Below are 16303 nucleotides of genomic sequence, written 5' to 3'. Positions count from 1 at the left end.
TCACTTGTACATTTTGTATTGCTCTTCTGGTGACAATGTAGTTTGTTTTTGTCAATTACCATTTTAATAATAGGGTAAAGAAAATGAAGTGGATTTTTGAAAGAAAACAATACTGTCAATATACTATTAAAACAAATTAAAATGGTAAAAGTTATTGTACTTTAAGTAAAAATAAAAGAGACAAAATATCAATCCCAGTTTTGGATTACTTTAATTAACAAAAAAAATGCATATAGCAGAGGATAGTTTCAATCTGCCTACCTCTGGGTTATGGGCCCAGCATGCTTCCATTGCAGTACTCTGCTGCACATGTAAGTTCAAGAGATCCTGAAGCACTCACTCATCATGGGAAAGTACCAATGTGTTTCTTCGTTGGTTAATGGAAGAAACATCTTACAAAAACTCTCCAGATTATTGACTTTTTAAAGTTTTTCTAGGAAACGTTTTAGATGAATGCTTATTAGCCTTTGTCAGTATGGACTTTTGCAAAGTGTCTCTGTGGCGCAATCAGTTAGTATGTACGGCTATTTACCAAAAGGTTGGTGGTTCAATCGCACCCAGGGACCTAATTGACCTTGTTATCAGATTTTGGTGATCTTTAAGTAGACAAGTCAAAATTTCAAACCCCCTGTTATGGTGTAGGGTACCTGGCCTTCTCTGATGTAATCAGAGTTAGATTTGATTCAGTGATTTTATAAAAACAGCTAGGAAGCACAATTTAGCAGTGGGTTGCAGAGAAAAAAAATATGCTGGCAGAAAAATCCAATTGAGTGATTAAACAGCTCTTTATTTTCTGGCTTTATTTTTATGCTAACAAATTTGTTCTCTGAAAAGTGTCCACAAAGCCAAGTCTCTGATTAACACCTTTGTAAGGATGGTTTTTCACCTATTACTAAATTAAACTTGCTTCATTGGAAAGGCAGCAAGATGCATCCTCATTTCAATGTCTACTGAAATAATACAGGTTGACACCAGGAAACATTAACGCCACTGCATCCTTGCTGCTTTCTCATGTGGAAGTCTGTTTAATGTGAAAACAAGGTGATATCTAATTAGCACACAGGTAAGGAATTAAGAAAATCTTTATTTAAGGGTGAAGATGTTTCTCACAAAATCGTTGCCCCAATGCATCATTGAAATTCAAGCTGGAAAGATGATTTTAATATATCACTTGTACATTTTGTATTGCTCTTCTGGTGACAATGTAGTTTGTTTTTGTCAATTACCATTTTAATAATAGGGTAAAGAAAATGAAGTGGATTTTTGAAAGAAAACAATACTGTCAATATACTATTAAAACAAATTAAAATGGTAAAAGTTATTGTACTTTAAGTAAAAATAAAAGAGACAAAATATCAATCCCAGTTTTGGATTACTTTAATTAACAAAAAAAAAATGCATATAGCAGAGGATAGTTTCAATCTGCCTACCTCTGGGTTATGGGCCCAGCATGCTTCCATTGCAGTACTCTGCTGCACATGTAAGTTCAAGAGATCCTGAAGCACTCACTCATCATGGGAAAGTACCAATGTGTTTCTTCGTTGGTTGATGGAAGAAACATCTTACAAAAACTCTCCAGATTATTGACTTTTTAAAGTTTTTCTAGGAAACGTTTTAGTTAAATGCTTATTAGCCTTTGTCAGTATGGACTTTTGTAAAGTGTCTCTGTGGCGCAATCAGTTAGTATGTACGGCTATTAACCAAAGGGTTGGTGGTTCAATCCCACCCAGGGACATAATTGACCTTGTTATCAGATTTTGGTGATCTTTAAGTAGACAAGTCAAAATTTCAAACCCCCTGTTATGGTGTAGGGTACCTGGCCTTCTCTGATGTAATCAGAGTTAGATTTGATTCAGTGATTTTATAAAAACAGCTAGGAAGCACAATTTAGCAGTGGGTTGCAGAGAAAAAAAATATGCTGGCAGAAAAATCCAATTGAGTGATTAAACAGCTCTTTATTTTCTGGCTTTATTTTTATGCTAACAAATTTGTTCTCTGAAAAGTGTCCACAAAGCCAAGTCTCTGATTAACACCTTTGTAAGGATGGTTTTTCACCTATTACTAAATTAAACTTGCTTCATTGGAAAGGCAGCAAGATGCATCCTCATTTCAATGTCTACTGAAATAATACAGGTTGACACCAGGAAACATTAACGCCACTGCATCCTTGCTGCTTTCTCATGTGGAAGTCTGTTTAATGTGAAAACAAGGTGATATCTAATTAGCACACAGGTAAGGAATTAAGAAAATCTTTATTTAAGGGTGAAGATGTTTCTCACAAAATCGTTGCCCCAATGCATCATTGAAATTCAAGCTGGAAAGATGATTTTAATATATCACTTGTACATTTTGTATTGCTCTTCTGGTGACAATGTAGTTTGTTTTTGTCAATTACCATTTTAATAATAGGGTAAAGAAAATGAAGTGGATTTTTGAAAGAAAACAATACTGTCAATATACTATTAAAACAAATTAAAATGGTAAAAGTTATTGTACTTTAAGTAAAAATAAAAGAGCCAAAATATCAATCCCAGTTTTGGATTACTTTAATTAACAAACAAAAAAATGCATATAGCAGAGGATAGTTTCAATCTGCCTACCTCTGGGTTATGGGCCCAGCATGCTTCCATTGCTGTACTCTGCTGCACATGTAAGTGCAAGAGATCCTGAAGCACTCACTCATCATGGGAAAGTATAAATGTGTTTCTTCGTTGGTTGATAGAAGAAACATCTTACAAAAACTCTCCAGATTATTGACTTTTTTAAGTTTTTCTAGGAAACGTTTTAGATGAATGCTTATTAGCATTTGTCAGTATGTACTTTTGCAAAGTGTCTCTGTGGCGCAATCAGTTAGTGTGTACGGCTATTAACCAAAAGGTTGGTGGTTCAATCCCACTCAGGGACGTAATTGACCTTGTTATCAGATTTTGGTGATCTTTAAGTAGACAAGTCAAATTTCATACCCCCTGTTATGGTGTAGGGTACCTGGCCTTCTCTGATGTAATCAGAGTTAGATTTGATTATGTGATTTTATAAAAACATCTAGGAAGCACAATTTAGCATTGGGTTGCAGAGAAAAAGAAATATGCTGGCAAAAAAATCAAATTGCGTGATTAAACAGCTCTTCATTTTCTGGCTTTATTTTTATGCTAACAAATTTGTTCTCTGAAAAGTGTCCACAAAGCCAAGTCTCTGATTAACACCTTTGTAGGGATGGTTTTTCACCTATTACTAAATTAAACTTGCTTCATTGGAAAGGCAGCAAGATGTATCCTCATTTCAATGTCTACTGAAATAATACAGGTTGACACCAGGAAACATTAATGCCACTGCATCCTTGCTGCTTTCTCATGTGGAAGTCTGTTTAATGTGAAAACAAGGTGATATCTAATTAGCACACAGGTAAGGAATTAAGAAAATCTTTATTTAAGGGTGAAGATGTTTCTCACAAAATTGTTGACCCAATGCATCATTGAAATTCAAGCTGGAAAGATGATTTTAATATATCACTTGTACATTTTGTATTGCTCTTCTGGTGACAATGTAGTTTGTTTTTGTCAATTACCATTTTAATAATAGGGTAAAGAAAATGAAGTGGATTTTTGAAAGAAAACAATACTGTCAATATACTATTAAAACAAATTAAAATGGTAAAAGTTATTGTACTTTAAGTAAAAATAAAAGAGACAAAATATCAATCCCAGTTTTGGATTACTTTAATTAACAAAAAAAATGCATATAGCAGAGGATAGTTTCAATCTGCCTACCTCTGGGTTATGGGCCCAGCATGCTTCCATTGCAGTACTCTGCTGCACATGTAAGTGCAAGAGATCCTGAAGCACTCACTCATCATGGGAAAGTACCAATGTGTTTCTTCGTTGGTTGATGGAAGAAACATCTTACAAAAACTCTCCAGATTATTGACTTTTTAAAGTTTTTCTAGGAAACGTTTTAGATGAATGCTTATTAGCCTTTGTCAGTATGGACTTTTGCAAAGTGTCTCTGTGGCGCAATCGGTTAGTGTGTTTGGCTATTGACCAAAAGGTTGGTGGTTCAATCCCACCCAGGGACGTAATTAACCTTGTGATCAGATTTTGGTGATATTTAAGTAGACAAGTCAAAATTTCAAACCTCCTCTTATGGTGTAGGGTACATGGCCTTCTTTGATGTAATCAGAGTTAGATTTGATTCAGTGATTTTATAAAAAACAGCTAGGAAGCACAATTTAGCAGTGGGTTGCAGAGAAAAAGAAATATGCTGGCAAAAAAATCCAATTGAGTGATTAAACAGCTCTTCATTTTCTGGCTTTATTTTTATGCTAACAAATTTGTTCTCTGAAAAGTGTCCACAAAGCCAAGTCTCTGATTAACACCTTTGTAAGGATGGTTTTTCACCTATTACTAAATTAAACTTGCTTCATTGGAAAGGCAGCAAGATGCATCCTCATTTCAATGTGTACTGAAATAATACAAGTTGACACCAGGAAACATTAACGCCACTGCATCCTTGCTGCTTTCTCATGTGGAAGTCTGTTTAATGTGAAAACAAGGTGATATCTAATTAGCACACAGGTAAGGAATTAAGAAAATCTTTATTTAAGGGAGAAGATGTTTCTCACAAAATTGTTGACCCAATGCATCATTGAAATTCAAGCTGGAAAGATGATTTTAATATATCACTTGTACATTTTGTATTGCTCTTCTGGTGACAATGTAGTTTGTTTTTGTCAATTACCATTTTAATAATAGGGTAAAGAAAATGAAGTGGATTTTTGAAAGAAAACAATACTGTCAATATACTATTAAAACAAATTAAAATGGTAAAAGTTATTGTACTTTAAGTAAAAATAAAAGAGACAAAATATCAATCCCAGTTTTGGATTACTTTAATTAACAAAAAAAAAAATGCATATAGCAGAGGATAGTTTCAATCTGCCTACCTCTCGGTTATGGGCCCAGCATGCTTCCATTGCAGTACTCTGCTGCACATGTAAGTTCAAGAGATCCTGAAGCACTCACTCATCATGGGAAAGTACCAATGTGTTTCTTCGTTGGTTGATGGAAGAAACATCTTACAAAAACTCTCCAGATTATTGACTTTTTAAAGTTTTTCTAGGAAACGTTTTAGATGAATGCTTATTAGCCTTTGTCAGTATGGACTTTTTGCAAAGTGTCTCTGTGGCGCAATCAGTTAGTGTGTACGGTTATTAACCAAAAGGTTGGTGGTTCAATCCCACCCAGGGACCTAATTGACCTTGTTATCAGATTTTGGTGATCTTTAAGTAGACAAGTCAAAATTTCAAACCCCCTGTTATGGTGTAGGGTACCTGGCCTTCTCTGATGTAATCAGAGTTAGATTTGATTCAGTGATTTTATAAAAACAGCTAGGAAGCACAATTTAGCAGTGGGTTGCAGAGAAAAAAAATATGCTGGCAGAAAAATCCAATTGAGTGATTAAACAGCTCTTTATTTTCTGGCTTTATTTTTATGCTAACAAATTTGTTCTCTGAAAAGTGTCCACAAAGCCAAGTCTCTGATTAACACCTTTGTAAGGATGGTTTTTCACCTATTACTAAATTAAACTTGCTTCATTGGAAAGGCAGCAAGATGCATCCTCATTTCAATGTCTACTGAAATAATACAGGTTGACACCAGGAAACATTAACGCCACTGCATCCTTGCTGCTTTCTCATGTGGAAGTCTGTTTAATGTGAAAACAAGGTGATATCTAATTAGCACACAGGTAAGGAATTAAGAAAATCTTTATTTAAGGGTGAAGATGTTTCTCACAAAATCGTTGCCCCAATGCATCATTGAAATTCAAGCTGGAAAGATGATTTTAATATATCACTTGTACATTTTGTATTGCTCTTCTGGTGACAATGTAGTTTGTTTTTGTCAATTACCATTTTAATAATAGGGTAAAGAAAATTAAGTGGATTTTTGAAAGAAAACAATACTGTCAATATACTATTAAAACAAATTAAAATGGTAAAAGTTATTGTACTTTAAGTAAAAATAAAAGAGCCAAAATATCAATCCCAGTTTTGGATTACTTTAATTAACAAACAAAAAAATGCATATAGCAGAGGATAGTTTCAATCTGCCTACCTCTGGGTTATGGGCCCAGCATGCTTCCATTGCTGTACTCTGCTGCACATGTAAGTGCAAGAGATCCTGAAGCACTCACTCATCATGGGAAAGTACCAATGTGTTTCTTCGTTGGTTGATAGAAGAAACATCTTACAAAAACTCTCCAGATTATTGACTTTTTTAAGTTTTTCTAGGAAACGTTTTAGATGAATGCTTATTAGCATTTGTCAGTAAGTACTTTTTGCAAAGTGTCTCTGTGGCGCAATCAGTTAGTGTGTACGGCTATTAACCAAAAGGTTGGTGGTTCAATCCCACCCAGGGACGTAATTGACATTGTTATCAGATTTTGGTGATCTTTAAGTAGACAAGTCAAATTTCATACCCCCTGTTATGGTGTAGGGTACCAGGCCTTCTCTGATGTAATCAGAGTTAGATTTGATTCAGTGATTTTATAAAAACATCTAGGAAGCACAATTTAGGAGTGGGTTGCAGAGAAAAAGAAATATGCTGGCAAAAAAACCAAATTGCGTGATTAAACAGCTCTTCATTTTCTGGCTTTATTTTTATGCTAACAAATTTGTTCTCTGAAAAGTGTCCACAAAGCCAAGTCTCTGATTAACACCTTTGTAGGGATGGTTTTTCACCTATTACTAAATTAAACTTGCTTCATTGGAAAGGCAGCAAGATGTATCCTCATTTCAATGTCTACTGAAATAATACAGGTTGACACCAGGAAACATTAACGCCACTGCATCCTTGCTGCTTTCTCATGTGGAAGTCTGTTTAATGTGAAAACAAGGTGATATCTAATTAGCACACAGGTAAGGAATTAAGAAAATCTTTATTTAAGGGTGAAGATGTTTCTCACAAAATCGTTGCCCCAATGCATCATTGAAATTCAAGCTGGAAAGATGATTTTAATATATCACTTGTACATTTTGTATTGCTCTTCTGGTGACAATGTAGTTTGTTTTTGTCAATTACCATTTTAATAATAGGGTAAAGAAAATGAAGTGGATTTTTGAAAGAAAACAATACTGTCAATATACTATTAAAACAAATTAAAATGGTAAAAGTTATTGTACTTAAAGTAAAAATAAAAGAGACAAAATATCAATCCCAGTTTTGGATTACTTTAATTAACAAACAAAAAAATGCATATAGCAGAGGATAGTTTCAATCTGCCTACCTCTGGGTTATGGGCCCAGCATGCTTCCATTACAGTACTCTGCTGCACATGTAAGTGCAAGAGATCCTGAAGCACTCACTCATCATGGGAAAGTACCAATGTGTTTCTTCGTTGGTTGATGGAAGAAACATCTTACAAAAACTCTCCAGATTATTGACTTTTTAAAGTTTTTCTAGGAAACGTTTTAGATGAATGCTTATTAGCCTTTGTCAGTATGGACTTTTGCAAAGTGTTTCTGTGGCGCAATCAGTTAGTATGTACGGCTATTAACCATAAGGTTGGTGGTTCAATCCCACCCAGGGACCTAATTGACCTTGTTATCAGATTTTGGTGATCTTTAAGTAGACAAGTCAAAATTTCAAACCCCCTGTTATGGTGTAGGGTACCTGGCCTTCTCTGATGTAATCAGAGTTAGATTTGATTCAGTGATTTTATAAAAACAGCTAGGAAGCACAATTTAGCAGTGGGTTGCAGAGAAAAAAAATATGCTGGCAGAAAAATCCAATTGAGTGATTAAACAGCTCTTCATTTTCTGGCTTTATTTTTATGCTAACAAATTTGTTCTCTGAAAAGTGTCCACAAAGCCAAGTCTCTGATTAACACCTTTGTAAGGATGGTTTTTCACCTATTACTAAATTAAACTTGCTTCATTGGAAAGGCAGCAAGATGCATCCTCATTTCAATGTCTACTGAAATAATACAAGTTGACACCAGGAAACATTAACGCCACTGCATCCTTGCTGCTTTCTCATGTGGAAGTCTGTTTAATATGAAAACAAGGTGATATCTAATTAGCACACAGGTAAGGAATTAAGAAAATCTTTATTTAAGGGTGAAGATGTTTCTCACAAAATCGTTGCCCCAATGCATCATTGAAATTCAAGCTGGAAATATGATTTTAATATATCACTTGTACATTTTGTATTGCTCTTCTGGTGACAATGTAGTTTGTTTTTGTCAATTACCATTTTAATAATAGGGTAAAGAAAATGAATTGGATTTTTGAAAGAAAACAATACTGTCAATATACTATTAAAACAAATTAAAATGGTAAAAGTTATTGTACTTTAAGTAAAAATAAAAGAGACAAAATATCAATCCCAGTTTTGGATTACTTTAATTAACAAAAAAAATGCATATAGCAGAGGATAGTTTCAATCTGCCTACCTCTGGGTTATGGGCCCAGCATGCTTCCATTGCAGTACTCTGCTGCACATGTAAGTGCAAGAGATCCTGAAGCACTCACTCATCATGGGAAAGTACCAATGTGTTTCTTCGTTGGTTGATGGAAGAAACATCTTACAAAAACTCTCCAGATTATTGACTTTTTAAAGTTTTTCTAGGAAACGTTTTAGATGAATGCTTATTAGCCTTTGTCAGTATGGACTTTTGCAAAGTGTCTCTGTGGCGCAATCAGTTAGTATGTACGGCTATTAACCATAAGGCTGGTGGTTCAATCCCATCCAGGCACCTAATTGACCTTGTTATCAGATTTTGGTGATCTTTAAGTAGACAAGTCAAATTTCATACCCCCTGTTATGGTGTAGGGTACCTGGCCTTCTCTGATGTAATCAGAGTTAGATTTGATTCAGTGATTTTATAAAAACATCTAGGAAGCACAATTTAGCAGTGGGTTGCAGAGAAAAAGAAATATGCTGGCAAAAAAATCAAATTGCGTGATTAAACAGCTCTTCATTTTCTGGCTTTATTTTTATGCTAACAAATTTGTTCTCTGAAAAGTGTCCACAAAGCCAAGTCTCTGATTAACACCTTTGTAGGGATGGTTTTTCACCTATTACTAAATTAAACTTGCTTCATTGGAAAGGCAGCAAGATGTATCCTCATTTCAATGTCTACTGAAATAATACAGGTTGACACCAGGAAACATTAACGCCACTGCATCCTTGCTGCTTTCTCATGTGGAAGTCTGTTTAATGTGAAAACAAGGTGATATCTAATTAGCACACAGGTAAGGAATTAAGAAAATCTTTATTTAAGGGTGAAGATGTTTCTCACAAAATTGTTGACCCAATGCATCATTGAAATTCAAGCTGGAAAGATGATTTTAATATATCACTTGTACATTTTGTATTGCTCTTCTGGTGACAATGTAGTTTGTTTTTGTCAATTACCATTTTAATAATAGGGTAAAGAAAATGAAGTGGATTTTTGAAAGAAAACAATACTGTCAATATACTATTAAAACAAATTAAAATGGTAAAAGTTATTGTACTTTAAGTAAAAATAAAAGAGACAAAATATCAATCCCAGTTTTGGATTACTTTAATTAACAAAAAAAATGCATATAGCAGAGGATAGTTTCAATCTGCCTACCTCTGGGTTATGGGCCCAGCATGCTTCCATTGCAGTATTCTGCTGCACATGTAAGTGCAAGAGATCCTGAAGCACTCACTCATCATGGGAAAGTACCAATGTGTTTCTTCGTTGGTTGATGGAAGAAACATCTTACAAAAACTCTCCAGATTATTGACTTTTTAAAGTTTTTCTAGGAAACGTTTTAGATGAATGCTTATTAGCCTTTGTCAGTATGGACTTTTGCAAAGTGTCTCTGTGGCGCAATCGGTTAGTGTGTTTGGCTATTAACCAAAAGGTTGGTGGTTCAATCTCACCCAGGGATGTAATTAACCTTGTGATCAAATTTTGGTGATATTTAAGTAGACAAGTCAAAATTTCAAACCTCCTCTTATGGTGTAGGGTACCTGGCCTTCTCTGATGTAATCAGAGTTAGATTTGATTCAGTGATTTTATAAAAAACAGCTAGGAAGCACAATTTAGCAGTGGGTTGCAGAGAAAAAAAATATGCTGGCAGAAAAATCCAATCGAGTGATTAAACAGCTCTTCATTTTCTGGCTTTATTTTTATGCTAACAAATTTGTTCTCTGAAAAGTGTCCACAAAGCCAAGTCTCTGATTAACACCTTTGTAAGGATGGTTTTTCACCTATTACTAAATTAAACTTGCTTCATTGGAAAGGCAGCAAGATGCATCCTCATTTCAATGTCTACTGAAATAATACAAGTTGACACCAGGAAACATTAACGCCACTGCATCCTTGCTGCTTTCTCATGTGGAAGTCTGTTTAATGTGAAAACAAGGTGATATCTAATTAGCACACAGGTAAGGAATTAAGAAAATCTTTATTTAAGGGTGAAGATGTTTCTCACAAAATTGTTGACCCAATGCAACATTGAAATTCAAGCTGGAAAGATGATTTTAATATATCACTTGTACATTTTGTATTGCTCTTCTGGTGACAATGTAGTTTGTTTTTGTCAATTACCATTTTAATAATAGGGTAAAGAAAATGAAGTGGATTTTTGAAAGAAAACAATACTGTCAATATACTATTAAAACAAATTAAAATGGTAAAAGTTATTGTACTTTAAGTAAAAATAAGAGACAAAATATCAATCCCAGTTTTGGATTACTTTAATTAACAAAAAAAAAATGCATATAGCAGAGGATAGTTTCAATCTGCCTACCTCTCGGTTATGAGCCCAGCATGCTTCCATTGCAGTACTCTGCTGCACATGTAAGTTCAAGAGATCCTGAAGCACTCACTCATCATGGGAAAGTACCAATGTGTTTCTTCGTTGGTTGATGGAAGAAACATCTTACAAAAACTCTCCAGATTATTGACTTTTTAAAGTTTTTCTAGGAAACGTTTTAGATGAATGCTTATTAGCCTTTGTCAGTATGGACTTTTGCAAAGTGTCTCTGTGGCGCAATCAGTTAGTATGTACGGCTATTAACCAAAAGGTTGGTGGTTCAATCCCACCCAGGGACCTAATTGACCTTGTTATCAGATTTTGGTGATCTTTAAGTAGACAAGTCAAAATTTCAAACCCCCTGTTATGGTGTAGGGTACCTGGCCTTCTCTGATGTAATCAGAGTTAGATTTGATTCAGTGATTTTATAAAAACAGCTAGGAAGCACAATTTAGCAGTGGGTTGCAGAGAAAAAAAATATGCTGGCAGAAAAATCCAATTGAGTGATTAAACAGCTCTTTATTTTCTGGCTTTATTTTTATGCTAACAAATTTGTTCTCTGAAAAGTGTCCACAAAGCCAAGTCTCTGATTAACACCTTTGTAAGGATGGTTTTTCACCTATTACTAAATTAAACTTGCTTCATTGGAAAGGCAGCAAGATGCATCCTCATTTCAATGTCTACTGAAATAATACAGGTTGACACCAGGAAACATTAACGCCACTGCATCCTTGCTGCTTTCTCATGTGGAAGTCTGTTTAATGTGAAAACAAGGTGATATCTAATTAGCACACAGGTAAGGAATTAAGAAAATCTTTATTTAAGGGTGAAGATGTTTCTCACAAAATTGTTGACCCAATGCAACATTGAAATTCAAGCTGGAAAGATGATTTTAATATATCACTTGTACATTTTGTATTGCTCTTCTGGTGACAATGTAGTTTGTTTTTGTCAATTACCATTTTAATAATAGGGTAAAGAAAATGAAGTGGATTTTTGAAAGAAAACAATACTGTCAATATACTATTAAAACAAATTAAAATGGTAAAAGTTATTGTACTTTAAGTAAAAATAAAAGAGACAAAATATCAATCCCAGTTTTGGATTACTTTAATTAACAAAAAAAAAATGCATATAGCAGAGGATAGTTTCAATCTGCCTACCTCTCGGTTATGAGCCCAGCATGCTTCCATTGCAGTACTCTGCTGCACATGTAAGTTCAAGAGATCCTGAAGCACTCACTCATCATGGGAAAGTACCAATGTGTTTCTTCGTTGGTTGATGGAAGAAACATCTTACAAAAACTCTCCAGATTATTGACTTTTTAAAGTTTTTCTAGGAAACGTTTTAGATGAATGCTTATTAGCCTTTGTCAGTATGGACTTTTGCAAAGTGTCTCTGTGGCGCAATCGGTTAGTGTGTTTGGCTATTAACCAAAAGGTTGGTGGTTCAAATCCCACCAAGGGACGTAATTAACCTTGTGATCAGATTTTGGTGATATTTAAGTAGACAAGTCAAAATTTCAAACCTCCTCTTATGGTGTAGGGTACCTGGCCTTCTCTGATGTAATCAGAGTTAGATTTGATTCAGTGATTTTATAAAAAACAGCTAGGAAGCACAATTTAGCAGTGGGTTGCAGAGAAAAAAAATATGCTGGCAGAAAAATCCAATCGAGTGATTAAACAGCTCTTCATTTTCTGGCTTTATTTTTATGCTAACAAATTTGTTCTCTGAAAAGTGTCCACAAAGCCAAGTCTCTGATTAACACCTTTGTAAGGATGGTTTTTCACCTATTACTAAATTAAACTTGCTTCATTGGAAAGGCAGCAAGATGCATCCTCATTTCAATGTCTACTGAAATAATACAAGTTGACACCAGGAAACATTAACGCCACTGCATCCTTGCTGCTTTCTCATGTGGAAGTCTGTTTAATGTGAAAACAAGGTGATATCTAATTAGCACACAGGTAAGGAATTAAGAAAATCTTTATTTAAGGGTGAAGATGTTTCTCACAAAATTGTTGACCCAATGCAACATTGAAATTCAAGCTGGAAAGATGATTTTAATATATCACTTGTACATTTTGTATTGCTCTTCTGGTGACAATGTAGTTTGTTTTTGTCAATTACCATTTTAATAATAGGGTAAAGAAAATGAAGTGGATTTTTGAAAGAAAACAATACTGTCAATATACTATTAAAACAAATTAAAATGGTAAAAGTTATTGTACTTTAAGTAAAAATAAAAGAGACAAAATATCAATCCCAGTTTTGGATTACTTTAATTAACAAAAAAAAAATGCATATAGCAGAGGATAGTTTCAATCTGCCTACCTCTCGGTTATGAGCCCAGCATGCTTCCATTGCAGTACTCTGCTGCACATGTAAGTTCAAGAGATCCTGAAGCACTCACTCATCATGGGAAAGTACCAATGTGTTTCTTCGTTGGTTGATGGAAGAAACATCTTACAAAAACTCTCCAGATTATTGACTTTTTAAAGTTTTTCTAGGAAACGTTTTAGATGAATGCTTATTAGCCTTTGTCAGTATGGAATTTTGCAAAGTGTCTCTGTGGCGCAATCAGTTAGTATGTACGGCTATTAACCAAAAGGTTGGTGGTTCAATCCCACCCAGGGACCTAATTGACCTTGTTATCAGATTTTGGTGATCTTTAAGTAGACAAGTCAAAATTTCAAACCCCCTGTTATGGTGTAGGGTACCTGGCCTTCTCTGATGTAATCAGAGTTAGATTTGATTCAGTGATTTTATAAAAACAGCTAGGAAGCACAATTTAGCAGTGGGTTGCAGAGAAAAAAAATATGCTGGCAGAAAAATCCAATTGAGTGATTAAACAGCTCTTTATTTTCTGGCTTTATTTTTATGCTAACAAATTTGTTCTCTGAAAAGTGTCCACAAAGCCAAGTCTCTGATTAACACCTTTGTAAGGATGGTTTTTCACCTATTACTAAATTAAACTTGCTTCATTGGAAAGGCAGCAAGATGCATCCTCATTTCAATGTCTACTGAAATAATACAGGTTGACACCAGGAAACATTAACGCCACTGCATCCTTGCTGCTTTCTCATGTGGAAGTCTGTTAAATGTGAAAACAAGGTGATATCTAATTAGCACACAGGTAAGGAATTAAGAAAATCTTTATTTAAGGGTGAAGATGTTTCTCACAAAATCGTTGCCCCAATGCATCATTGAAATTCAAGCTGGAAAGATGATTTTAATATATCACTTGTACATTTTGTATTGCTCTTCTGGTGACAATGTAGTTTGTTTTTGTCAATTACCATTTTAATAATAGGGTAAAGAAAATTAAGTGGATTTTTGAAAGAAAACAATACTGTCAATATACTATTAAAACAAATTAAAATGGTAAAAGTTATTGTACTTTAAGTAAAAATAAAAGAGCCAAAATATCAATCCCAGTTTTGGATTACTTTAATTAACAAACAAAAAAATGCATATAGCAGAGGATAGTTTCAATCTGCCTACCTCTGGGTTATGGGCCCAGCATGCTTCCATTGCTGTACTCTGCTGCACATGTAAGTGCAAGAGATCCTGAAGCACTCACTCATCATGGGAAAGTACCAATGTGTTTCTTCGTTGGTTGATAGAAGAAACATCTTACAAAAACTCTCCAGATTATTGATTTTTTTAAGTTTTTCTAGGAAACGTTTTAGATGAATGCTTATTAGCATTTGTCAGTATGTGCTTTTGCAAAGTGTCTCTGTGGCGCAATCAGTTAGTGTGTACGGCTATTAACCAAAAGGTTGGTGGTTCAATCCCACCCAGGGACGTAATTGACCTTGTTATCAAATTTTGGTGATCTTTAAGTAGACAAGTTAAATTTCATACCCCCTGTTATGGTGCAGGGTACCTGGCCTTCTCTGATGTAATCAGAGTTAGATTTGATTCAGTGATTTTATAAAAACATCTAGGAAGCACAATTTAGCAGTGGGTTGCAGAGAAAAAGAAATATGCTGGCAAAAAAATCAAATTGCGTGATTAAACAGCTCTTCATTTTCTGGCTTTATTTTTATGCTAACAAATTTGTTCTCTGAAAAGTGTCCACAAAGCCAAGTCTCTGATTAACACCTTTGTAGGGATGGTTTTTCACCTATTACTAAATTAAACTTGCTTCATTGGAAAGGCAGCAAGATGTATCCTCATTTCAATGTCTACTGAAATAATACAGGTTGACACCAGGAAACATTAACGCCACTGCATCCTTGCTGCTTTCTCATGTGGAAGTCTGTTTAATGTGAAAACAAGGTGATATCTAATTAGCACACAGGTAAGATATTAAGAAAATCTTTATTTAAGGGTGAAGATGTTTCTCACAAAATTGTTGACCCAATGCATCATTGAAATTCAAGCTGGAAAGATGATTTTAATATATCACTTGTACATTTTGTATTGCTCTTCTGGTGACAATGTAGTTTGTTTTTGTCAATTACCATTTTAATAATAGGGTAAAGAAAATGAAGTGGATTTTTGAAAGAAAACAATACTGTCAATATACTATTAACACAAATTAAAATGGTAAAAGTTATTGTACTTTAAGTAAAAATAAAAGAGACAAAATATCAATCCCAGTTTTGGATTACTTTAATTAACAAAAAAAAATGCATATAGCAGAGGATAGTTTCAATCTGCCTACCTCTGGGTTATGAGCCCAGCATGCTTCCATTGCAGTACTCTCCTGCACATGTAAGTGCAAGAGATCATGAAGCACTCACTCATCATGGGAAAGTACCAATGTGTTTCTTCGTTGGTTGATGGAAGAAACATCTTACAAAAACTCTCCAGATTATTGACTTTTTAAAGTTTTTCTAGGAAACGTTTTAGATGAATGCTTATTAGCCTTTGTCAGTATGGACTTTTGCAAAGTGTCTCTGTGGCGCAATCGGTTAGTGTGTTTGGCTATTAACCAAAAGGTTGGTGGTTCAATCCCACCCAGGGACGTAATTAACCTTGTGATCAGATTTTGGTGATATTTAAGTAGACAAGTCAAAATTTCAAACCTCCTCTTATGGTGTAGGGTACATGGCCTTCTCTGATGTAATCAGAGTTAGATTTGATTCAGTGATTTTATAAAAAACAGCTAGGAAGCACAATTTAGCAGTGGGTTGCAGAGAAAAAAAATATGCTGGCAGAAAAATCCAATCGAGTGATTAAACAGCTCTTCATTTTCTGGCTTTATTTTTATGCTAACAAATTTGTTCTCTGAAAAGTGTCCACAAAGCCAAGTCTCTGATTAACACCTTTGTAAGGATGGTTTATCACCTATTACTAAATTAAACTTGCTTCATTGGAAAGGCAGCAAGATGCATCCTCATTTCAATGTCTACTGAAATAATACAAGTTGACACCAGGAAACATTAACGCCACTGCATCCTTGCTGCTTTCTCATGTGGAAGTCTGTTTAATGTGAAAACAAGGTGATATCTAATTAGCACACAGGTAAGGAATTAAGAAAATCTTTATTTAAGGGTGAAGATG

General features: G+C 34.6%; 2 non-coding genes across 2 annotated transcripts; both read left to right on the top strand.

Moving 5' to 3' along the window:
• The first annotated feature begins 3998 nt into the window (after positions 1-3998).
• On the top strand, positions 3999-4072 carry TRNAN-AUU (transfer RNA asparagine (anticodon AUU)). The gene has a single exon. It is a non-coding gene; the product is annotated as a tRNA-Asn (tRNA).
• Positions 4073-15692: 11620 nt separating this feature from the next.
• Positions 15693-15766, top strand: TRNAN-AUU (transfer RNA asparagine (anticodon AUU)). Its single transcript has one exon. It is a non-coding gene; the product is annotated as a tRNA-Asn (tRNA).
• Positions 15767-16303: the final 537 nt, after the last annotated feature.

Source organism: Pseudophryne corroboree, unplaced genomic scaffold, assembly GCF_028390025.1.
Source record: "Pseudophryne corroboree isolate aPseCor3 unplaced genomic scaffold, aPseCor3.hap2 scaffold_1024, whole genome shotgun sequence".
Lineage (NCBI taxonomy): Eukaryota > Metazoa > Chordata > Amphibia > Anura > Myobatrachidae > Pseudophryne > Pseudophryne corroboree.
Note: the sequence above shows the minus strand (reverse complement) of the source record. Positions and strands in the feature narration are given on the sequence as shown.